This window comes from Mustela putorius, unplaced genomic scaffold, assembly GCF_011764305.1.
Source record: "Mustela putorius furo isolate JIRA1106 unplaced genomic scaffold, ASM1176430v1.1 tig00000056_pilon_pilon_pilon, whole genome shotgun sequence".
Taxonomy (NCBI): domain Eukaryota; kingdom Metazoa; phylum Chordata; class Mammalia; order Carnivora; family Mustelidae; genus Mustela; species Mustela putorius.
This window is the reverse complement of record NW_025421263.1, coordinates 1,592,570-1,618,432: the sequence shown is the minus strand read 5'-3', so window position 1 is coordinate 1,618,432 and position 25,863 is coordinate 1,592,570. Positions and strand designations below refer to the sequence as shown.

Below are 25,863 nucleotides of genomic sequence, written 5' to 3'. Positions count from 1 at the left end.
AGCATGGAGGCTCCTCAAAAATTTAAAAATGGAACATCCTTAAGACCCAACAATTTAATTACTAGGTATTCATCTATCTAAAGGATACAAACACAGTGATTCAAAGGGGCACATGCACCCTACTGTGTATAGCAGGAATGCCCACAAAAGCCAAACTATGGAAAGGGCCCAGATATCCATTAACAGATGAACATAAAGAAAATGTGGTGTGTATATACATATTCAATGGGATAATAGCCATCAAAAAGAATGGAATTGTGCAATTTGTAATGACTAAAAGGAACCAGAGGGTATTATGCTAAGTGGAATCAATCAGAGAAAGACAATTAATTATATGATTTCATGTATGGTATTTAAGAAACAAAACAGGAATATCAAGGAAGGGAAGGAAAAATAAAACAAAAATAGTCAAGCAAACCATAAGAGACACTTAACTATAGGGAACAAACTGAGGTTTGCCAGAGTGGAAAAAGAGTGGAGGAATAGGGTTACCAAGTGATGGGCATTAAGGAGGGCACTTGAAGTAATGAGGACTGGATGTTTCATGCAACTGATGAATTTTAAATTCTACCCCTAAAACTAATAATACAGTATATGTTAACTAAATTGAATTTAAGTTAAAAATATTAAATAAATAAATAAAACACATTAGTGGGAAATTTGGCAGAACACGAATAGGCCTATATCTTAGAAGTTCTATATCAATGCTCATTCCCTGATCTTGAAAATTACATTGTTGTAACGTAAGAGGATGCCTGGTTTTCAGTAAACACAAAGCAACGTATTTATGAGTGAAGAGGTCTATGTCTGTCACTTATTTTCAAACAGTTGAGGAAAAAAATTGTGTCTGTGGGAAGAGAAGGGGAAAGAGAGCACATAAAAACATTAAAATATTAACATTTGATGAATCTGGGTGAAGGTACATGGGAATTGTTTGTACTGTTTCTGTAACATATCTGTAAATCTGAAATTAAGCCAAAAGAAAAAACTAGAAAACAATGTACTTTTCAGTTAATGGTGTTAGGATATTTTATCTATATGGAAAAATTAAACCCCTATCTTACAAATAATAAAAATCAATTCTAAGCAAATAAATGCTAATTATGAAGAGCAAAATATTAACTTTAAGAAAACATAAGGTATCTTTATGACCTTGAGATATAAGAAAGGATTTTTTTTTTTAAGATTTTATTTATTTATTTATTTGACAGAGAGCGATGTCACAAGTAGGCAGAGAGGCAGACAGAGAGGTGGGGAAGCAGGCTCCCCTCTAAGCAGAGAGCCCACTACGGCCTCCATCCCAGGACCATGGACCGCGAGATCATGACCTGAGCCGAAGGTGGAGGTTTAACTCATTGAGCCACCCAGGCAACTAAGAAAGGATTTCTTAAAACAAAACAAAGAAAGCAAAACCAAAGGACTGATAAACCTGACCAAAAAAAAAAAAAAAAAAAAAAGACAAGAAAAAAATGTCCAGAGAAAGACTAAAGATGAGCCACAGACTGAAAGACGATTCAAGTAACCGGTAAAATGTTAGCATCTAAAATTCAGAGACAAGAAAAAAAACAATTAAAAATAGAAACTCCACAGAACAGTACTAGATTTGAGGAAGATATAGAGAAGAGCTCATATACTGTTGACATGAGAATAAACTAGTACAACTAAATTGGTGGCCAAACTGGTAATATTTAGAAAGATCAAAGGATAGGACTGAAAAAACTCATTTGAGTGCTCAGAGGAAGACAGGAATAAGAATGCTCACTAAGCAATACCCCTAACAGTAAAAATTTAGAAACAGGGGTGACTGGGTGGCTCTGTGTGTTAAGCCTCTGCCTTCAGCTCAGGTCATGATCCCAGCATCCCGGGATTGAGCCCCACATTGGGCTCTCTGCTCAGCAGGGAGCCTGCTTCCCCCTGTCCCCCCTGCTTACCTCTCTGCCTACTTGTGATTTCTCTGTCAAATAAATAAATAAAATTGCTTAAAAAAAAAAAAAAAAACAGAACAAAACTCAGAAACAACCTAAGACTAAGAAGATACAATCAACAACACAAGACTGTTACAATTAGAATAAAAATATTAGAGCTCCAAGTACCAATCCATGCCAAAATTTTTTAAGCACACTATTTAATGAGTAGTTCCAGTTTTGCCAGTTGAAAAGTTCTGGAGATTGCTGCAAACATGAATATAATTAACCTTACTCAACTGTATAGTTAAGATGATAATTGTTACATTGTATACATTTTGCCACAATTAAAAAGAAACCCCTCAAAAGCCATATATAAACGGATCTTTATACTGTTCCTGAGTACATATATATGGTAGCAAAAGTATAAGTATAAAGACATTTGTGCAATACACTCCAAAATTAGGATAGCAGTAATCTCTGGACAAAGAAGAAGAGGCCTAGGTACTGACAAATTTTTTTTGGAAGGGTACTGACAAATTTTATTTCTTCGATCAACCTGAAGCAATAATAATTTACTAGAATTTGAGAGAGCTGTGAGTGGATATATGTGTATTCACACATTTTTCTGCTGTTTAAAATTTTTCTTTTTAAAAGGAGGAACATCACACACAAAAAAATGAAAAATAAAAAAGAAAATAATAAAGTAGAAAGAGAGAATGGTAGGCAATGTTTGGGGAAGTAGTTGAGAATGAATGAGCAAAGAGCCAGATATGACCTGGAAGGCAGGGTTCAACACATAAAGGACAGGTACACTTGCAAACTCAGACTTTACCTGCAGCAAGAGGTGCAGGCAAGTGCAAGGCTGGGAAATAAGCATGAACACCACAGATAAAAAGAGGAGGAAAGCAGCAACACTGATGATGAAAGACCAAGAAATCTGAAGTGCCTCAACTAGAAAAACTGGGTTCATTTTATTATAATTCTGTAATTTTATTTACTTCCAATTAACCAAAATCAAAAATCAACTACAAGCTAGGAACTATGTGAGGCCAATGGGATCTAGCACTGACAGCCACAGTCCCAGATCTCTTGCAGCTTACAGTTTAACAGCAAGACACAGAAATCAGATTATGAGAAGTTCTTTAAGAAAGAACACCACAAAATTTTCATTAACATTTTGCTCTACCAGGATCTAGCCAAACGACTCTGAGCAAAGAGTGTTTTCTTTTACACTTTGCATTATTTCGGTGTGAAACGTGGAACTAAACTACATCAGTGATGTACAACTTTTTGTCCATCCCAACAAATCTCAGTGAGCAACACGTAAAAGCTTACTACAGGAAGAATTCACCAAACAGGGGAGAAAGAAGAGACAACATGAAGAAGAAATCTTCTTGCCTTTTCTCTGCCCTCATCTCCATTCTCTGGTTCAGAATCCTTGCTGACCCACATTATTTCCAAATTTGGGATTCTTTTTTTTTTTTAAGAGTTTTTTTTGTTTTGTTTACTCATTTGAGAAAGATACAGAGACAAAGCACAAGCAGAGGGAGAAGCAGAGAGAGAAGGAGAAACAGACTCCCTGCTGAGCGGGGAGCCAGACATGGGGCTTGATCCCAGGACCTGGGGATCATGACCTGAGCCGAAGGCAGACACTCAACCACCTGAGCCACCCAGGTGCCCCAAATTTGGGATTCTTAAACTCCATGAAACCAAGCTATCGAGACTAATTTTAAAACAAAACAACCTACCTGTATGATTCCTGAAACACCTTTAAATCAAAGATCAAATGCAGTTTCAGTGTTATGCAATTTATATCATTTTGCTTACTAAAAATTCATGTTTATCTATTAACTTTGCAATCAAAATAGTTGAGAATCACTGTAAAAATTAAAGGTAGCCAGAAATTCTTTGCTATTCGCCCCACTGAGAGGTATAGTCTAATTTTCCTCCCCATTTAACCTTCCTTTAGTTCATCTAGAGCACTGTTTCAGAATATCAGACATGATTCTATCCCAAGTTAAAAAAAAAAAAGCAAAAAAGAATTACTAAACATAAGGTATAAAATTTTCAACTTGATTTCAATACCTTTAAATTTTAAAGCCTCCTAATATCAATAACCAGTTCCTTGAACAAAAAGGAAATGGCCACACACATTTATAACTATATATATATATATATATAAATGTTACCCATTTATTTTATATATATATATATAAAATAAATGGGTAACACATATTTCATAGATGTGAAATACAAATGATAAAACAAGAAAATAAACGAAACAAAAAAATTTTTTTAAAAAGGCAAACTAAAGCCATCCATCAAAAAATAAAATTTAAGGGGCGCCTGGGTGGCTCAGTGGGTTAAAGCCTCTGCCTTCGGCTCAGGTCATGATCTCAGGTCCTGGGATCGAGCCCCGCATCAGGCTCTCTGCTTAGCAGGGAGCCTGCTTCCTCCTCTCTCTCTGCCTGCCTCTCTGCCCGCTTATGATCTCTCTCTCTGTGTCAAATAAATAAATAAAATCTTTTTAAAAAAAATAATAAATAATAAATAAATAAATAAATAAATTTAAAATATGCTAAACACGATGCTGGTGTAACTATGGGAAAAGTATATTTATACATAATTACACACCACTAGAAATCAATTCCACCTTGCTTAAGAGGTAACTTGACAAAATATAGTAATTTTTATTCATATGCTTTGACTTAAAATTCTATATGAAATTTGCCCTCAGAACAAAACATAAAGAGTAGTCTGTAGGCTGCCTCCAAAGCTAGCTATGAACAATTCTTCTCCCTCAGGACAACCCCCACTCCCCAACAAGGGATGGAGGCTATTTCCTCTCCACTTGAATCTGGGATGGCTTAGCCATTTATTTTGATATATGGTATAGTATGTTGGTGCAGTTGTGGGAACAGCATTCTCAGAGGCCAGATGGCTTCTCTTCTTTTTAGCTCTCTTGGTAGTCAACCACCAATTGAGACACTACCAGGATGTAAAGAAGTCACAAAGGCCAGAGAATGGCCAATCCTAACTGAATCAAGATACCTGGGCAAGAGGCGCAGTCCATCATCACGTGATACCAGCAGAACGACCAAATTAATGAGAAATCATGACAAAGAACGAATCAGTTTGAAGCCATTGAGGTTATTTTTGCTTTTTTGTTTTATAAAGATTTTATTTATTTATTTGACAGACAAAGATCACAAGTAGGCAGAGAGGCAGGCAGAGAGAGGCGGAAGCAGGTTCCCTGCTGAGCAGAGAGTCCCATGCGGAGCTCGATCCCAGGACCCTGGGATCATGACCTGAGCCGAAGGCAGAGGCTTTAACCCACTGAGTCACCCAGGCACCCCAAAGCCATTGAGTTTTGCAGTGACTAGGGACACCTGGGTGTCTCAATCAGTTAAGGGGCTGCCTTCAGCTCAGGCCATGATCCCAGGGACCTGGGATTGAGTCCCACATGGGGCTCCTTGCTCAGGGGGGAGCCGGCTTCTCCCTTGCCTGCCCCTCCCCCTGCTTGTGCTTACTTTCTCCCTCCCTATGTCAAATAAATAAATAAAGTCTTAAAAAAAAAAAAAAAAGGCAGTGATTCACTATATAGCCAGAGATAAGTAAAGGTAAGAAAAGCAGGTGAAAATGAAAACTCTGGAGAAAAATGTTTAGCAGTACAAAAACTTAAAGGACAACTGCCATACATTCAGGTAACTATGTCATATATTTAAAACATTAGGGGCACCTGGCTGGCTCAAGAGGTCATGATTTTTGGCTTTGACTCAGGTCATGATCTCCAGGTCCTGAGATCAGGCCCTGCATCAGGCCCCTGCTTGGTGGGGAGTCTGCTTCTCTCTCTCTCTGCCCCTCCTCCCTGTTCATTCTCTCTCTAAAGTAAATAAATAAAATATTTTTTAAAATGTTTTTTAAAAAACATGAAATAATTTTAAAATACGTGAATTAGGGGAGCCTGGGTGGCTCAGTCAGTTAAGCATCTGACTCTTGATTTTGGATCAGGGTCATGATCTCAGGGTCATGACATCCTGCGCTGCATTGGACTCTCCCTTTCCCTTTCCCCACCTCTTTAAAAAAAAAAAATTAAATTAAATTAAATACAAGATTGTATCCAACAGCTAACATCATCCTTAATGGGGGAAAACTGAGCTTTTCCCCTAAGGTCAGGAACAAGGCAAGAATGTCCACTCTCACCACTGTTATTTAACATAGCACTGGAAGTTCCAGCCACAGCAATCAGTCTACAAAAAGAAATACAAGACAATCAGATAAAGAAATTAAGGAAGGTATAGGTAAGGAAGAAGCAAAACTTTCACTATTTGCGGATGACATGATACTCTATATAGAAAACCTGAAAGCAAGTCCACCAAAACACTGCTAGAACTGATAAATTCAGTAAAGTCGCAGGATACAAAAGCAATGTACAGAAATCTGTTGCATCTCTATACACCAGTAATGAAGAAAGAGAAATTAAGAAAACAATCTTATTTCCAACTGTATCCAAAACAGTAAGATGTCTAAGAATAAACCTAACCAAAGACTCATAATCTGAAAACTGATGAAAGAAATTGTAGAAGACACTAAGAAATGGAAAAACATTCCACGCTCATAGACTGGAAGAACAAATACTGTTAATTTGTCTATAACACCCAAAGCAATCTACACATTTAATGCAATCCCTATTAAAATACCAACAACAATTTCCACAGAATTAGAACAAACAACTCTAAAATTTGTATGGAATAATAAAAGATCCCAAATAACCAAAGGAATCTTCAAAGAGAAAAATAAAACTAGAGGTATCACAATTACATGCCTCAAGTTATACTGCAAAGCTGCAGGGATCAAAACAGTATGGTACTGGCACAAAAAGAAACAGATTAATGAAACAGAACGAAAACCCCAGAAAAAAACCTACAACTACATGGTTAATTCATCTTTGACAAAGTGGGAAAGAGTATCCAGTGAGAAATAGTCTCTTCAACAAACGGTACTGGAAAAACTAGACAGTAACACGCAAAAGAAAGAAACTGGACCACTTACTCAGATCCTACAAAAAATTCAAAATGGATTAAAGACCTAAATGTGTAAACTGCAAACATAAAAATGCTAAGAGAACAAAACAGTAACTTCTTTCACATCAGCCATATGAACTTTTTCCTAAATATGTCTCCTGAGGCAAAGGAAATAACAAAAACAAACTGAGACTAAATCAAAGTAAAAAGTTTCTGCATATGAAGGAAACAATCAACAAAACTAAAAGGTAACGTATGGAATGGGAGAAGATATATCCAAATAACATTATCTGATAAAGGATTAGCATCCAAAATATATAAAGAACCCCAAAAAACAAATAATCCAATTAGGCAGAAGGCATGAACACACAGACATACAGATGGCCAACAAAGATGCTCAACATTACTTCCCATCAGGGAAATGCAAATCAGAAGTACAATGAGGTATCACCTTGCACCTGTCAAAATAGCTAAAATCAACAAAAGAAACAACAGGTGTTGATGAGCATGTGGAGGGAAAAAAAAAAAAAAAACCCACTTGCACTCCTGGTGAGAATGAAAACTGGTGCAGCCACTGTAGAAAACAGTATGAAGGTTCCCCCAAAACTGAAAAACAGAACTCCTCTATGATCCAGCAATCACACTCCTGGTTATTTACCCAAATAATACAGAAACACTAATCCAAAGGCATACAAGCACCTCTATATTTACAGTATCTCTATTTATAGTAGCTACAATATGGAAGCATCTAAAGCGTCCCTAGATTGATGAATGGCTAAAGAAAATGGTGTGTGTGTGTGTGTGTGTGTGTGTGAGAGAGAGAGAGAGAAAGAGAAAGAGAGAGATAATAAATATTATTTAGCCATAAAAAAAGGAAGGAAATCTTCCCAGTTGCAATGACATGAATGGTCCTAGAAAGTATAATGCTAAGCAAAGCAAGTCAATCAGAGAGAGACAAATACCATGATTTCACATCTATATGTAACAAGAAACAAACAAGCAAAAGGGAAATAAAAGAAACAGAATTAAGAACTTATAGAGTCTTGGGGCGCCTGGGTGGCTCAGTGGGTTAAGCCGCTGCCTTTGGCTTAGGTCATGATCTCAGGATCCTGGGACCGGGTCCCGCATCGGGCTCTCTGCTCAGCAGGGAGCCTGCTTCCTCCTCTCTCTCTCTCTGCCTGCCTCTCTGCCTACTTGTGATCTCTGTAAAATAAATAAATAAAATCTTAAAAAAAAAAGAACTTATAGAGTCTTGGAGAGAACTGATGATTCCCAAAGGGGAGTGGGTAGGAGGACGGGTTAAATATGTAATGAGGTTTAAGAAGTGCACTTTGATCAGCATCAGGGATGTATGAAGTGTTGAATCACTATACTGTACACATGAAACTAATACAACACTACAAGTTTACTAACTGGAATTAAAATCAATACTTAAAAAATAATAAAGTACATGAATTACACTAACAGTGTATAAATGAAAAAACAAGCCTAATAAAAAACACATACACGGGACGCCTGGGTGGCTCAGTTGGTTAAGCAGCTGCCTTCGGCTCAGGTCATGATCCCAGCGTCTTGGGATCGAGTCCCACATCGGGCTCCTTGCTCCGCAGGGAGCCTGCTTCTCCCTCTGCCTCTGCCTGCCATTCTGTCTGCCTGTGCTTGCTCTCTCTCTCTCTCTCTCTGATAAATAAAATCTTTAAAAAAAAAAAAAAAACACATACACTATGGTTTTATTTATCATAAGCTTTCAAATGTTCATCAATATATACCCAAAGATAACCCACAAATAATGTTTTAAATTCACTAGGTCTTTTTACCTTACATGTTAACAGCAGAATATTTTAGGAAAATAAATGAGTTCATTTTGTGTCACCACTTTACCGCCCTCTATTTTGGGTTATTTGCACTTACTCTCTTCCACACCCCATCAGTGGAATTCCTAACTGAGTAGGTCTATCATCCTATTAACTCTGACCACTCATTCTTCAAAGAAATAAATCTGACTGAATCATTAATCCTCATTCAAAGTTCTTCACTCAGAAAAAACCCCATTCCACAATTTTAACTGAACCTATAATCCCACTAGCTTTTACAAAACCAGCAATTACACTCCCACTATAAATACTATCATCAAAAATGTCAAGAACACAGGATTATTGACATCAAGGAATATGATTTACATTACAAAAACTTTAGAATGGAATTATGTCCATCAGAGAATATGAACTGGTAATACAAACAATGACTTAATATTGAAAGTTAAGTCACAGAAAAACATCAGAATATTCTTTTGCTGAAATGAAGCTTTATCATGTACAGCAATTTTAACTTTTCTCTCTAAAGTAAGCATTTTAAGAAATTATGTAAGATTAAAAATTATTTCAATTTTTTTTAAGTTTTTTTTTTTTACTTTATTTATTTGACAGAGAGAGCGAGAGAGAGAGCATGGGGGAAGAGGAAAGGGAGATGGAGAAGCAGGCCCTCTCCACTGAGCAGGGAGCCCAACATGGGGTTCAATCCCAGTACCTGGGATCATGACCTGAGCTGAAGGCTAAGGCAGACAGACACTCAACCGACTGAGCCACCCAGGCACCCCTAAAATATACTTAAGTTTATAATAATTGCTTAATATTCAATTAAGAAAAGACAATACACATTAATATGCTTGTAGAACCCTATAACTTAAAATCTGGTATATGGGTTGCCTGGTGGCTCTGCTGCTCCCCCTGCTTGTGCTCTGTCAAATAAATAAAATCATAAAATAAATAAATTATAAACAAATAAAATCTGATATGTATTCAGCTCACTGAAATGCTTTGTAATAGACTTCAAATTTTTTTTTCATCTAAATCTAAGACAGCATAAACTATGATGGACTATTTTTTTAAGATTCTATTTATTTGTGAGAGAAAGAGACAAAGCACATGGGCATACACAAGCACACAATCAGTAGAAGCAGCAGGCAGAGGGAGAAGCAGGCTCCTTACCAACCAAGGAGTCCAATGTGTGACTTGATCCCAGGACCCTGGGATCATGACTTGAGCCAAAAAGAGATGCTTACCTGACTGACCCATCCAGGTGTCCCTATGAGGGACTATTATTAAGAAATTAAAAAAAAAAAAAATTAAACACCACCAATTGAACTATACAACATATACCCATTTTAGACATTCAAATGTGTCTTAGAACTAATGAAATATGGGGTGCCTGAGTGGCTCAGTCAGTTGGGTATCTGCCTTCAGCTCAGGTTGTAATCTTGGGGTCCTGGGATCAAGCCCCATGTCAGGCTCCCTCCTCAGCTGGGAGTCTGCTTTTCCCTCTCCCTCTGCCCCTCCACTCTGCTCATGATCTGTTGTGCACAAAAGCACTCTCTCAAATAAAACCTTAAAAAAAAGAACTGTTGAAACATGGTAAATAAAAACATCTGAAAAAAAAAATTCAAATCAAATATTGTTCATCTGAAGGAAAAGCCTCTGGAATACAGGTTTTGTAAAGTATCTCAATTCTGTTTTGGGAGATGCATTATGCACAGAATATTAATTATGCTACTGGATTTCAAGGTTACAACCAAAACCACTCTGCCCCTAGACACTCCCCAAAAATTCTGCAACTATATGAATACAGTTAATCTGCTGTATACTAACTCAGCCAGATAAGGAGAAAATAATGTGTTTATTTAATGAATGCACCTGAACATAAAATTTTTAGTACTATTTTACTTCAGAAAAGTGAACTAAAAAGCAATTTGTGAGTAAAACATTAATTTATAAAGAAGGAAAACTAGATTTCATTTAAACCATTTGTTTTCTAATTATTACACCACTTAAACAGAAAGCACTGTAAGAAAATGATGGCAATACATAATTGGTATATCAGATGCTTACCTTCAATCTTCCTCTCAACACTTACAAACCAGTCCTGTAGAAGGTGCTGCTAATTCTGAATACCAACACAGAATCCTTTCCCCAAGATTTTACACTCAGATGTCAATGATGACAACCACATAAGCAGATAATTCAACATTCAAACACAACGCAGTAAGCTGTTGAAGACTGCTCAGATACACAATAAATATCTCAGTGTGATAGGGAAACAAAGGGAGAATACAGAAGTTGCTATTTTCCAGGAAAGCAGCTAACAATATTTATTCCAGAACTAGAAAAAGACCTGGGGAAGTCCCTTAGAATAAACTAAGAAGTGGAGGAAAGTTAGGTAAGCTGCAATATACTGAGGTTCCTTTCTAGGATGAATTTCTAAGTTAAATTAAAAATGGCATACACTCTGGAAGATATGAGGTCTTCTGACAGAGACCATTTAAATGAATATAACTGCTCTCCTATGAGCCCAATTAGCTTGCAATCAGAAAACCATATTAAGCAAAATAAGGAAATATCCCTCTAAATTGCCACTTACAAGGTAAGCACTTGAGAAAATTAAAACCTTTACAACTTAAGTGTTACTTCTCAGAAAATAACCACTTAAACCAATATAGCTTAGTAAGCCACAACTGATAAATTAGGTTACAGGTGATACTAACATAGATAACAGAGTAAGCCAACTTATGCAGTTTATATTCTTCAAGAATATAAACAATTTGTTTATATTGTTTATACCACAATATTTAACTGAAAAATCTGCATCATAATTACAGTATTACAAATCTCAAACTGCTGAGAGTATTATCTGGCTATTTAGCTTTTTTTTTTTTTTTTTTTTTTTTTTTTTTTTAAAGATTTTATTTATTCATTTGACAGAGAGAGATCACAAGTAGGCAGAAAGGCAGGCAGAGAGAGAGAGAGAGAGGAGGAAGCAGGCTCCCTGCTGAGCAGAGAGCCTGATGCGGGACTCGATCCCAGGACCCTGAGATCATGACCTGAGCCGAAGGCAGCGGCTCAACCCACTGAGCCACCCAGGCGCCCCGGCTATTTAGCTTTTTTAATGGGAAGTTTAAACCTTATACCTAGCAAGAGGAAGCTTGGACTCCTACAGCCCTCTACCATATGATAAAGATATAAAATAATCATAGCCAAATCATCAATTAGAAGTTACATTATGTATCATTTCTCCCCCTTTTGGCTAAAATCAACTGTAGAGTTTACATATGTCAACCTGACATTTTCAAAACAAAGAATCAGCCTGACAATGAAATGCATACCAAAAGCCATACTGTGCATCTTAATAATGTGGAAAGGATAACTGGACTTAATCAAAATTTAAAACTTTGGGTTTTAAAAGATACCATCAAAAAAGTGAAACAGATAACCTACAAAATTGTAGAAAATACTTACAAACTATACATATATAAAGAACTTATATCACTATATAAAGAACTCTTACAACTCAACAAGATAAAGATAGCCTAATTTAAAAATAAGAATCTGAAGAGACATTTCTCCAAAGACAATATGGAAATGACCAATATGCACGTAAAATGCTCAACATCATTAGTCACCAGGGAAATGCAAACCAAAACCACAATGAAGTATCACATTACACATACCAGAATGGCTACAGTCAAAAAGTCAGGCAGTTTATGTGACATGTGGAGAAATCAGGACTCTAAAACTACTGGTGAGAATATAAAATGGTCTCCCATTGGAAAACAGTCTGAAAGTTTCTCAAACAATTAAAAATAGAATTACCGGGGAGGAGCAAGATGATGGAATAAGAGACCTAAATTTCGTGTGGTACCAGGAATTCAGCTAATTACCAAACCATTCTGAACACCTACAAACTCAACAGGAAATCAAAGAAAACAGCAGCAATTCTATGAACAGAAAAGCGACCACTTTCTGGAAAGTAGGACATGTGGAGAAGTGAAACCAAGGTGGTATTTGGGAAGACAGAATGTGGCAGGAGAGGGTCCCTTCATCTCCGGCTACAGGCAAGTGATAGAGAAACCAAGCACAAAATCAGAACTTTTAGAAGTCTGTTCTGCTTAGGGATGTTACTCCTGTGGCTAAGCAGGGGGTGGAACCCTCACTGGGACAGTGTGGCCACAGGACTCTCAGGATCACAGAAAGACTAGGGGTGCCAAAGTGTGGCAGAGCTCCCAGGTATCAGAGCAGGGAAGCCAGCTACAAAGACTGAGTCAAGGAAGGGGCCCTCAGCTAGGGGTTGCCATAAACACTGAACCGCGGCACAGCTGGACCACTACTCCTCAAGAGGGGATCCAACAAGCAGTAGATCAGGGAAACTCCGTTCCTCCCCCAGGGAAGAACAGCACCTGAGCACAAAGAGGAATCTGCTGGGTATGTAAACCCCAAACAGGTCATGTGCCAGAGACAGAAATGCTCAGTCACAGGCCAGGTAAGCAAGGAGTGCAGCTGGAGACCAGGGAGACAAGAGTAATTGACTATTTTTCTGTGAGGGCACACCGAGGGGTGGGGCCCCAAGTTCTCGGCTCTTCTGGGGCTAGAGATTGGGAGTCCACCATGTTCATTCTCAAACACGAAAGCTATACAGAAAGCTTTCAGGAAAAAAAGCTACTGAGAGCAAACCCTAGCAAGGGCAGTGCAATTCCACCTCAGGCAAGGACATTTGAGAATCACTGCAACAGGCCCTTCCCTCAGAAGATCAGCAAGAACAACCAACTAAGACCAAGTTTACTGATCAATGAGAACCACAGAATACCAGGGCTGGGAGAATACAGCACATAGAATTCATAGCTTCTTCCCCATGATTCCTTAGTCTTTCAAAGTTAATTTTTTAAATTTTCTTTATCTTTTTCTATATTTCTTTAGAAATATTCTTCTTTCCAAGCAACATCTTATCAATTACTTTTTTAAAAAAATCTTCAATTTCATTTTACAGTCATATTCTATCCCTTTGTTGTATTTCGCCTTATTTTTTGTATATACATAAGCTTTTCTTTCTTCAAAATTTGGGATGCAGTTACTTCTAACAGACCAAAACATACCCCAAATCTATAGTATGGCTTTGTTTTAGTCTCCAGCATAGTCACATTCTCTCCTTTTTCTGTTTTCTGTTGTTGTCGTCGTTTTTGTTTCTGTTTTTATATTTTTCTTTATTTTCTCAACCAACTTATCTTACTAATTCCCTTTTTAAAATGTTTTTTAGTTTTTGTCTCTACAGCCATATTCCATCTTACTTGCCCTTATTTTTACATATATATGTTTACCTTTCCTTAAAATTTTGGAAAGCAGTTTCATCTAACAGACCAAAATACACCCAAAATCTAGTGTATGGCTATGTTTTATTCATCACTCTGATCATATTCTTTTTTTTCCCCCCTTCCTTTTCCCCCCAGGTTTCAGATCTCTTCTGATTTGTTTAGAGTGTATTTTTCTAAGGTCGTTGTTACCTTTTAGCATTTTGTTCTCTCATTCATGTATTCTTTTCTGGACAAAATGACAAAACGGAAAAACTCACCTCAAAAAAAAAAAAAAAGGAACAAGAGGCAGTATCGACAGCCATGGACCTATAATACACAGTAAGATGTCGGAACTAGAGTTTAGAATGATGATTATAAAGACAGGGACTTGGAACAAAGCATAGAAGATACTAGAGAATAGAAAATACTAGCACAGGAGATACCAGAGAATCCCCTTCTGGAGAAATAGAAGAACTAAAATCTAACAGGTCAAAATCAGGCAAAAGTCAAAATCAGGTGCAATAAAAAAAATGGAGGCTCTAACTGCTAGAATAAATGAGGAAGAAATGAGAATTAGTGATATAAAAGACCAAATGATGGAGAATAAAAAAGCTGACCAAAACAGAGATAAAAAAAACTACTGGATTGTGAGGGAAGACTTTGAGAGATAAGTGATACCAAAAGATAAAACAGTATTAGAATAATTAGAATCCCAGAAGAAAAAGAAAGTGAGGTGCAGAAGGTATACCAGAGCAAATTATAGCAGAGAACTTCCCTGATTTGGGGAAGGAAACAGGCATTAAATCCAGGGGGCACAGAACCCCCCCTCAAAATCAATAAAAATGGGTCAACACCCCATCATCTAATAGTAAAACTTACAAGTCTCAGAGACAAAGAGAAAATCCTGAAAGCAGCACAGGACAAGAGGTCCATAACATACAACTGTAGAAACATTATATTGGCAGCAGACCTATCCAGAGAGACCTGGCAGGCCAGAAAGGGCTGGCATGATGTATACAGAGCTCTAAATGGGAAAAATATGCATCCAAGAATAGTATATCCAGGTAGGCTGTCACTGAAAAAGGAAGGAGAAATAAAAAGCTTCCAGGACAAACAAAAACTTAAAGAATTTGTGAACACCAAACCAGCCATACAGGAAATATTGAAAAAGTCCTCTAAGCAAAGAGAGAGCCTAAAAGTAACACAGACCAGAAAGGAATACAGAAAATATACAGTAATAGTCATCTTACAGGCAATACAATGACACTAAATTCACATCTTTCAACGGTTACCCTGAATGTTAATAGGCTAAATACTCCAATCAAAAGACACAGGGTATTAGATTGGATTTAAAAAGCCAAGACCCATCGATATACTGTCTGCAAGAGACTCATTTTAGACCCATAGACACCTACAAATTTAAAGTAAGGAGGTGGAAAACCATTTACATGCTAATGGACATCAAAAGAAAGCTGGTGTGGCAATCCTTACACCAGACAAATCAGATTTTAAGCCAAAGACAATAATAAGAGATGAAGAAGGAAACTGTATCATACATAAAGGGTCTATCCAAGATCTAACAATTTTAAATAAAAATTTTAAATATCTATGCTGCTAACATGGGAGCAATCAATTATAAGCCAATTAATAACAAAATCAAACACATAGATAATAATACAACAGTAGGAGGGGACTTTAACACCCCTTCACTTAAACGGACAAATCATCCAAGCAAAAGATCAACAAGGAAATAAAGGCTTTAAATGACACACTGGGCAAGATGGACTTCACAGATATATTCAGAACATTCCAACCCAAAGCAACAAACTACATATTCTTCTCTAGTGCACATGGACAGATCATCTAAGCAAAATTACAACAAGGAAATAAAGGCTTTAAATGATACACTGGACCAGATGGAATCACAGATATATTCAGAACATTCCATCCCAAAGCAATAGAATACACACTCTTCTCTAATGCACATGGAACATTTTCCAGAATAGAACATATCCTGGGTCACAAATCAGGTCTCAACCAAGTACCAAAAGACTGGGATCATTCCCTGCATATTTTCAGACCCCAATGCTTTGAAACTAGAACTCAATCACAAGAGGAAAGTTGGAAAGAACTCAAATCCATGGAAGCTAAAGAATGAACGGGTCAACCAGGAAATTAAAGAATTTTTTTAAAAAATCATGGAAAAAAATGAAATAAAAGCACAATAGTTCAAAATCGTTGGGATGCAATGAAGGTGGTCCTGAGAGGAAAGCAGGTAGCAATACCAGCCATTCTCAAGAATGTTCTCAAACACACAACCGAACCCTACACCTAAAGGAGCTGGAGAAAGAACAACAAACAAAACCTAAACCCAGCAGGAAAAGAGAAATTACAATACAGATTAGAACAGAAATCAATGAAATAGTAACCAAAAGAACAGGAGAACAGACCCACAAAACTAGGACCTGGTTCTTTGAAAGAATCAATAAGAATGAAAAAACCCTGACCAGATGTATCAAAAAGGAAAGAGGAAAGACCCAAATAAAATCACAAATGAAAGAGGAGAGATCACAACCAACACCAAAGAAATACAAACGATTATGAGAAGATATTATAAGTAACTATATGCCAGCAAATTAGACAATCTGGAAGAAACGGATGCATTTCTAGAGACATATAAACTACCAAAACTGAAAAAGGAAGAAATAGAAAACCTGAAAAAACCCATAACCAGTAAGGAAATTGAAGGAGTCATCAAAAATCTCCCAACAAGCATGAGCCCAGGGCCATATGGCTTCCTAGGGGAATTCTACCAAAGATTTAAAGAATACTTATTCTCCCAAAATTGTTCCAAAAAAATAGAAATGGAAGGAAAACTTCCAAACTCATTTTATTAAGCCAGCATTACCTTGATCCCAAGACCAGACAAAGACCCCATCAAAAAGGAGAATTGCAGACCAATATGCCTTGATGAACATGGATGCAAAAATTCTCATCAAAATCTAGCCAATAGGATCCAACAGTACATTAAAAGGATTATTCACCACCACCAAATGGGATTTATTCCTGGGCTGCAAGGTTGGTTCAATGTCCACAAATCAATCAATGTTATACAACATGTTAATAAAAGAAAGAACAAGGTGTACCTGGGTGGCTCAGTGGGTTAAAGACTCTGCCTTTAGCTCAGGTCATGATCCCAGGGTCCTGGGAACGAGTCCCACATCAGTCCCACATGGGCCTCTCTGCTTGGCAGTAAGCCTGCTTCCCCCTCTCTCTCTCTCTGCCTGCCTCCCTGCCTACTTATGATCTCTCACTCTGTCAAATAAGTAAATTAAAAAAAAAAAAAAAAAAAAAAGGGACGCCTGTGTGGCTCAGTTGGTTGAGCAGCTGCCTTCGGCTCAGGTCATGATCCCAGCATCCTGGGATCGAGTCCCACATCGGGCTCCTTGCTCAGCGGGGAGCCTGCTTCTCCCTCTGCCTCTGCCTGCCATTCTGTCTGCCTGTGCTCGCTCTCTCCCCCTCTCTCTCTGATAAATAAATAAAATCTTTAAAAAAAAAAAAAAGGAAAGAACAAAAGCCACATGATACTCTCAACAGATGTAGAAAAAGCATTTCAAAAGCGCAGCATCCTTTCTTGATTAAAATTCTTCACAGTGTAGAGCATATCTCAATATGATAATAAGCCATATAAGAAAAACCTACAGCAAATTGTCATTCTCAATGGAGAAAAACAGAGCTTTCCCCTAAGGTCTAGAACACAGCAGGGCTGTCCACTATCATCATGCTATTTAACATAGTACTGGAAGTCCTAGCCTCAGCAATCAGACAACAAAAAGAATCAAAGGGCATCCAAATCACCATAAAAGTCAAACTCATTCTTGGCAGATGATATGATATTTTATGAGGAAACCCAAAGCACTCCACCCGAAAACTGCCAGAACTCATACAGGAACTCAGTAGTGTCAGGATACAAAAAATATCAATGCACAAAAATCAGCTGCATTTCTATACACCAACAACAAGACAGAGAAATTAAGGAGTCAATCCCATTTACAACTGCACCCAAAACCATAAAATACCTAGGAATAAATCTAACCAAAGAGGTGAAGAATCTGTACTCAAAAAACTATGGAATACTCAAATTCAAATACTGAATAAGACAAAGAAATAGAAAAGCATTCATGCTCATAGATTGGAAGAACAAATACTGTGAAAATGTCTGTGCTACCTAGAGCAACCTACATATTTAATGCAATCCCCATTAAAATACCATCAACTCTTTTCAATGAAATGGAACCAAAAAATCCTGAAACTTGTATGGAACCAGTAAAGACCCTGAGTAGCCAGAGGAATGCTGAAAAAGAAAACCAAAATTTGTGGCATCACAATTCTGGACTTCAAGCTCTATTACAAAGCTGTAATCATCAAGAAAATATGGTACACATAGATCAATGGAACAGAACAAACCCTCAACTCCATGGTCAACTGAACTTCAACAAAGCAGGAAAGAACATCTAGTGAAAAGAAAACAATACCTTCAACAAATGCTGTTGAGAAAATTGGATCGTCACATGCAGAAAAATGAAACTGGACCATTTCCTTATACCACACATAAAAACACTCCAAATGAATGAAAGACCTAAATGTGGGACAGTAATCCATCAAAATCCTAGAGGGGAACACAGGCAGCAACATCTTTGATCTGGGCCACAGCAACTTCTTCCTAGAAACACTGCCGAAGGCAAGGGAAGCAAGGGCAAAAATGAACTACTGGGACTTCATCAAGATAAAAAGCTTTTGCACAGCAAAGTAAAGAGTCAGCAAAACCAAAAGAAAACAGACAGAATAGGAGAAGATATCTGCAAATGACCTATCAGATAAAGGGTTAGTATCCAAAATCTCTAAAGAATTTATCCAACTCAACACCCAAAGAATGAAGAATCCAAACAAGAAATGGGCAGAAGGCATAACCAGACACCTCTGCAGAGAAGACATCCAAATGGCCAACACATGAAAAAGTGCCCAACATCACTCGGCATCAGGGAAAACAAATCAAAACCACAGTGAGATACCACTTCACACCTGTGAGAATGGCTAAAATTAACAAGTCAGGAAACAACAGATGTTGGTGAGGATGTGAAGAAAGGGGAACCCTCTTACACTGTTGGTGGGAATGCAAGCTGGTGCAGCCACTCTGGAAAACAGTATGGAGGTTCCTCAAAAAGTTGAAAATAGAGCTACCCTACAACCCAGCAACTGCACTACTGGGTATTCACCCTAAAGATACAAATGTATTGATCTGAAAGGCACGTGCACCTGAATGTTTATAGCAGCAATGCCCACAATAGCCAAACTATAGAAAGAGCCTAGATGTCCATCAACAGATGAATCGACAAAGAAGATGCAGGGTGTGTGTGTGTGTGTATACATACATACATACACACACATATGTATATGTATGTATATATATCCACATCCATGCAAATGGATGTGGATAGAACTAGAGGGTATTATACTAAGTGAAATATATATATATGTGTGTGTGTGTGTATATGTATATATGTATGTGTGTGTATATCTCAACTCATCAGGTTATGCTTCCTAATTCTGATAGAGATGAGTATCTGTAAACGTCCTAGCACTCCCAATAACCTCCCCTCCCATCCCATCCCCAAAATAAGCTCAAGAGAAAAATGCCAGGTATTATAAGAATCATCAAGGAAAACAATTACTGCGTATTTGCCTGCAATACCAAATCCGTGCAGGCATGCGCGCGTGTGCACACACACACACACACACACAAAATGTGTAAATGTTAACAAGATTTAGCTATTAATATCAACTGTCTTAATTTTTTTGTTATTCTTTCAACATAATCATTTACACCTTAGTTTTAATTACTTATAACGCTATTGCACTCATCGAAGTGTCTTGTCTTGATCCTTAATGGCATTTATTTAGGAAATCACAGTTAAGTTTCTACAAAATAAAAGCAAACAAAAAGTTTATAGAATATAGTGTAATAAAGTAGTAGTATCAAAGAACTTGAAAGCAAGAAACTAGCTCTGGACTCAACATCTAGCTAAATAATTTTGTAAAAGTCATTTCATATCTAGATTAACACTGCTTATCTGTAAAATGAACTTGGCCCAGAGTCTAGAAAATCCACAACATCCTTTCCATTAGAACTACTATTTCAAAAAAACATATGTAAAGTAGGCCTTAAGGATTTCTCTCCTGTGGTCTGAAACTGTGCTGAGCTCTAACTCAAACTAAATATAACATGTGCTCTTACAAAAATCAGCGAGACTTTGTAAATAAGAGTTAAGTCACTCACAAACACCACTCCTGAAGTTCCTTCAAATTTTTATTTTTTTATATACTTTATATATTATATATAAAATACATTGTTATATCATATATTTTCATATATATTTATAATTATCAAATATTATTTGAAGGTAATAATGTTACCTCAAAGACTTACTCTTTAATAAAGTCAACTACATTTGAAACATTCTTTTGAACACTGAATTTTATTCCATTTATTCTAGTCTACAAGCCTCATATATCCACTTCGAAGTTTTGTGTCAAGCAGCTCCCTATATAATTGTCAAGTAAATGTCTCCACTAAGGATAATCTTTGCTCTCCATAGTTTCCATTTGCATAACCTTCAGTTAGCATCATTTAAGTAACACACCAGTTCCCCAACAACATGGGTAAAGCTTCAGTTAGCAGTCTCCTGTGGGTGACTGCATTAAGTACAAACTTTGCTGCTAGCTCCCTAGTCCACAAATCACTATGTAAATAATAGAGGAGCATCCTAACCAGAGGCCAATCACTTCACATCTTTCAAAATCTGTTGGTGCACAGACTGCACATCTGTTAGTTACATATAGACAGCAATGCTTATAATAGTGTTGCCTCCCTGTCTGCCAGGGGTAAACTCATGTGACATTCTCATTTTTTTAAAGACTTTATTTACTTGAGAGAGAGACAGTATGAGAAGAGACAGCACAAGTTGCAGGGGGGCACCAGAAGAGAAGCAGAGTCCCCACCAAGCAGGGAACCAGATGCAGGGCTCAATCCTCGGACCCTGAGATCATGACCTGAGCAGAAGACAGACACTTAACCCACTGAGCCACCCAGGCACCCAAACCCATGAGACACTCTATAAAAACGGCCAAAAAAGGAAATTAGCCAACAAAGATCAAAGTACAACAAAGAAATGAAAACTGAAAGAGCAGCAAGAACAAAAACTGGTAACAATGAAGTGAAATGTGAATCAGATGAAAATAGTTGAGAAGAAATACTCGACCATAAAGTGTAGACTGTAGACAGACTGTAGATGAACAGCCATACAAACTTTGTGAATGAGAGCTTATGGATGTATATGAGAGAAGTAATTTAAGAAAAGGATGACAATGTTCCAGAGGAAGTAAAACACTTCACAATCAACAAAGTCACAGATTACTTCCTAACATAAAAAGCACAAAGGATAAAATACTGAAAATGATTCCACCTTAGAAGTAGGACAATTCATCAAAGCACTGAAAAGATGCTTGCCCCACATTATATTAGAAAACAGAAGTACTATTCAAACTACTCCTAACAAGTATTTTTAAAAAAATAAAACACTCTAATTCTTGATGTTTCATGTTTAGAGTACTAAACAAATATTAGCTTTGTAATTTTTTTTTCATTTCCCTATATACTTGTAACCACAGGAAGAGTTTTTAATGTCTGAACAAACATTTTCAAAAGTCACAGAATAATAATTTTTCTTACTTAATAAAATTGTTTTGGGGGCACCTGGGTGGCTTGGTCAGTTAAGCATCTTACTTTGGCTCAGGTCATGATCTCAAGGTATTGGGATCAAGCCTCATCAGGTTCTGTGCTCAGCAGGGAGTCTGTTTGTCCCTCTTCCTCTCCCAAAGCCCCCTGCCAACTCATGCTCTCTCAGTCTCTGTCTCAAAAAACTAAACAAGCAAACAAAATCTTAAAAAGAAAAAAAAAAGTGCTTTGAACAGTTTCAGTTTGAATGGTCATTTTTACCATTCTGTAGGTACTATGCAAAGGGATGTCTGCCTGTATAATAAGGTTGTATCATTTAATCATATTGTCAAGAGCAAGCATGTATCAAGAGTATGCAGGTTCTTAATGGACAAAGAAAAATATCAGGCCAGTTAGTATAAGTCTCAAGAGAAAAATGCACTTACTAGACTACTACAATTCGGTTCCATTGTTTAGTTCCCAGATTGTAGGTTGTAATTTACATATGCAGATCTCTTCTGTTCCAATCCCCAGATTCTGCCCATATGTCTTCATCTTAAAGATGGGGAAAATCATGTTGTCCAACCTTTTCATAGAAAGGATGGGGAAAGCAAGGCTTAAGAGACTCAGTGGCATGCCTATTATGCCTCAGTAATCTATCAGGGGCGAGGAAGGAAATTAAAACAATACTAATCTAGTTCTCGTTCCTGTATAACACAATGCTGCCCACTTCTGAAAAGGGCAATTAAGTTTTATCTTGGTTTTGTTTTTCAACCATATGGCTTACACAGACCCACTATCAAAGAAAAAAAAGACTCCATTTTTTCCTGAACCTCTCATTAAAGATATTTTACAATCATCAGCATTCAGACTACAACAGTGTAACACTACTGTAACTTAAGTGATAAGAAATTTTTAAATGTTTCATATTACAATGTATCCTAGATGGGATCCTGAGACAGAAAATGTACATTAGTTACTCTAATGTACAATCTTCTATGTACTATCTTCACAACTTCCCTGTAAAACTACAATTCTAGGGCACCTGGGGGGCTCAGTGCTTTAAAGCCTCTGCCTTTGGCTCAGGTCATTATCTCTGGGTCCTGGGATTAAGCCCTGCATCTGGGCTCTCTGCTCAGCAGGGAGCTTGCTTTCCCCCCTCTCTCTCTGTTGTGATCTCTCTCTCTCTGTCAAATAAATAAATAAAATCTTTTAAAAAAAAAAAAAACTAGAACTATTCTAAAATTTAAAAAAAAAAATTTAAGATTTTATTTATTTGAGAGAATAAGAGAGAAGAGAGAACATTACAGGAGGGAGGGTCAGAGGGAGAAGCAGACTCCCTGCTGAACAGGGAACCCCATGCAGGACTAGATCCTGGGACTCCAGGATCATGACCTGAGCCAAAGACAGTTGCTTAACCAAATGAGCCACCCAGGTGCCCCCCCAAAAAATTTTTTGGAATATTTTTTTTGCACAAATTTTTTTATCTATGTCTTTTCTTAGTGCTAGGATATAATTAAGTTTTTTAATCAAAGATACTAAATGTACTAATAAATTACTATTCCTTGAAGTAGTTTTTCTTAAGCTATGTCCTATGAAATCCTCTTGAACCCCAGAAGTAACTATGCCTCTTGGAAAAGGGGAACCCAGGCAGTGGGTCTCCACCATAGCCCCATTTCCATTCATAAGAAGAATCTTAACAGTCTGAAACAAAGATTCTGCTAGAATGAAAAGTGTGGAAGTCACTCTTAAGCATAAAAGGAAGTAAGATTCATGATTTGAGGAATATTCACAAATTTGAGGGAAATTCACAAATTCACAGTTCCTCATAACAGAAAGAACATTAGACTGAGAACAAAAAACCCCGAATTATAATCTCGAGTCTATCACTATGTATAATCTTGTATTTCTTTAGGCCTCAGTCTTCTCATCTGCAAAGCAAGAGAACCAATAGTTCCCATTCTAATCAGAATTTTTTCTCCCCAATTTTCTTCTAATAAGAGGAAGGGTAAAAGTATATGACTTAGATAACGCACATTAAAATATACTGCCTTAGAAAAGATCAAAAAGTATTTGTCAGGTGTCTCTTCTTTTTGGCCTACCAAATAACTAATTTTATCCAAGATTATTTTGTCTATGTACATTTCTAAATGATTCTCTTTTTTCAAAGTTTATTTATTTCTTTTTTTTAGTAATCTCTACACCCAAAATGGGACTTGAACCCAAGACTACGAAATCAAGAGTTCCATGCTCAGACTGAGCCAGCCAGGCACCCCCAAACATGTACATTATTACATCCATCTAGCTCATCTCACTTTAAATTTCCAGTTACATCACATTTATTTCACAAATATATACTGACTATTTCCCTTTCATGCCACCAAGAAGCAAATACAAAAATATAGCTAACAGGAAGTTTAATTTAAAAAGCCCAGGGATGCCTGGGTGGCTCAGTGGGTTAAAGCCTCTGCCTTCAGCTCAGGTCATGATCTCAGGGTCTTCGGATCAAGTCCCGCATTGGGCTCTTTGCTCAGCGGGGAGCCTGCTTCCTCCTTTCTCTCTCTCTCTCTGCCTGCCTCTCTGCCTACTTGTGATCTCTGTCAAGTAAATAAATAAAATCTTAAAAAAAAAAAAAAAAGAAAGAAAAGAAAAGCCCAAAGCTGCACTCCTATCCCTCTCAAGTCAATACTGTCAATACTGTAAGGCACATAAAATAAATAGAATAGTGAAATTTACCAGGGCAAGTTTTTAGCAATAGTTTCAAAATGAATTTCAGTGGTTTAAGAAAACCCAAATGCCTAAATTACATCCTTATTAATTATGCTAAGTCTTCAAATTTCATAAATCTAAGAACAGTGAAAATGTAACATTGTGATGAAGTATAAACTAGAAAACATAGGCATTCGATGTATAAGGAAATGTGCCAATAATCAGCAACATCTTTATAATTTATATTATAAAATGTCTAAAAGTGACTTAAAAAAACCTAAAAGTGGTTAACAAAAAATATCTGCCATTAATGTCATCTAATATTTGGTCTTTCCAAAATATCTCCACACTTTCTTATAGGTATAAAGTTAGGGGGAAAAAATCATGTTTAAATAAACAATGCAATCCGCAAAGTGAAAACTATCAAATTAAAATGCACCATTTTATTATTAAATTTTCAAGAACCCATAGGTACTAAACACAATGCTTAAAAAGATATGACCCATTCACAAGCGCACTGGATTTCGAACAGTTTTAACAGTAAAATCTCATTTTTTAAATAATCCTTTACTAGTTCGCTCTGACCTCAAGTATTTTCCCAACGCTAAAACTGTTAAGGATCCCATCACCTATGACATCTGTAAATAAAGATGAGCCTTAAAAGACACATTCATTAAAATGTATGTTGAATGTATTCTGAGGTATTACAAGTTACAGTAACATACAATGCAACCATTCTTTAGCACAATATAGGTTTAAAAATTCGTTCTATTATGCAATGACGGCGTAAAAAACTAAATCACACTGTTCTATAACCTGGTTTCAATAATGACTAAGAAAAATGAAAGAGCAAAAGCGTATGTTTAAGTAGTCAAACTTAACATTTTCATTTTTAACATTTTTTAAAATGGTCATGCTTTGAAAATTTCAGCGTTAATATTTAATTTCAAAGTCTGTGCTCACTGGAAACCAAGCACTGTACACCGTACAAGAGAACAGCTTAACAGCCTATCTAAAACACCACTTCAATTAGCTTTTCCTTGCTCCATGCTTTTAACTTGCACTAGTTTTGTATTTAAATGAATAAAAAGACAACACGAATTCAGTCAGGTAAGAATAGTCATCATTTTTCCTCTATTACAAAGAGCAACAGTCTTCTTCGTGCTCTTCTCCTCCACCCCTTTAAAGGCAAGTCCAAGAGAGCGTAATCCCCACACTACCCAGGATGCCCCTTACCCCGAAACCCTTCCGTGCCTGAGTTTGACACCGCCCACCGTGGGCCTCCTCTCCTCCCTCCCACACCGTCTTCCGCTCCGCAATCGGACCCGCACCAGC

At 37.1% G+C, this 25,863-nt stretch overlaps 1 protein-coding gene across 2 annotated transcripts in view; it reads right to left on the bottom strand.

Annotated features, from left to right (window-relative positions):
• Nucleotides 1-25,863, bottom strand: part of UBE2V2 (ubiquitin conjugating enzyme E2 V2) — a 59,005-nt gene that overhangs the window by 32,777 nt on the left and 365 nt on the right. The window contains exon 1 of one of the 2 annotated variants that reach the window (XM_013049796.2): nt 22,266-22,289. The exons of the other annotated variant lie outside the window; for it this stretch is intronic. The gene's annotated coding sequence lies outside the window, so the exon portion shown is untranslated. Of the gene's footprint in view, nt 1-22,265; nt 22,290-25,863 lie in introns of those variants that run through there. 2 annotated transcript variants of the gene reach the window in all.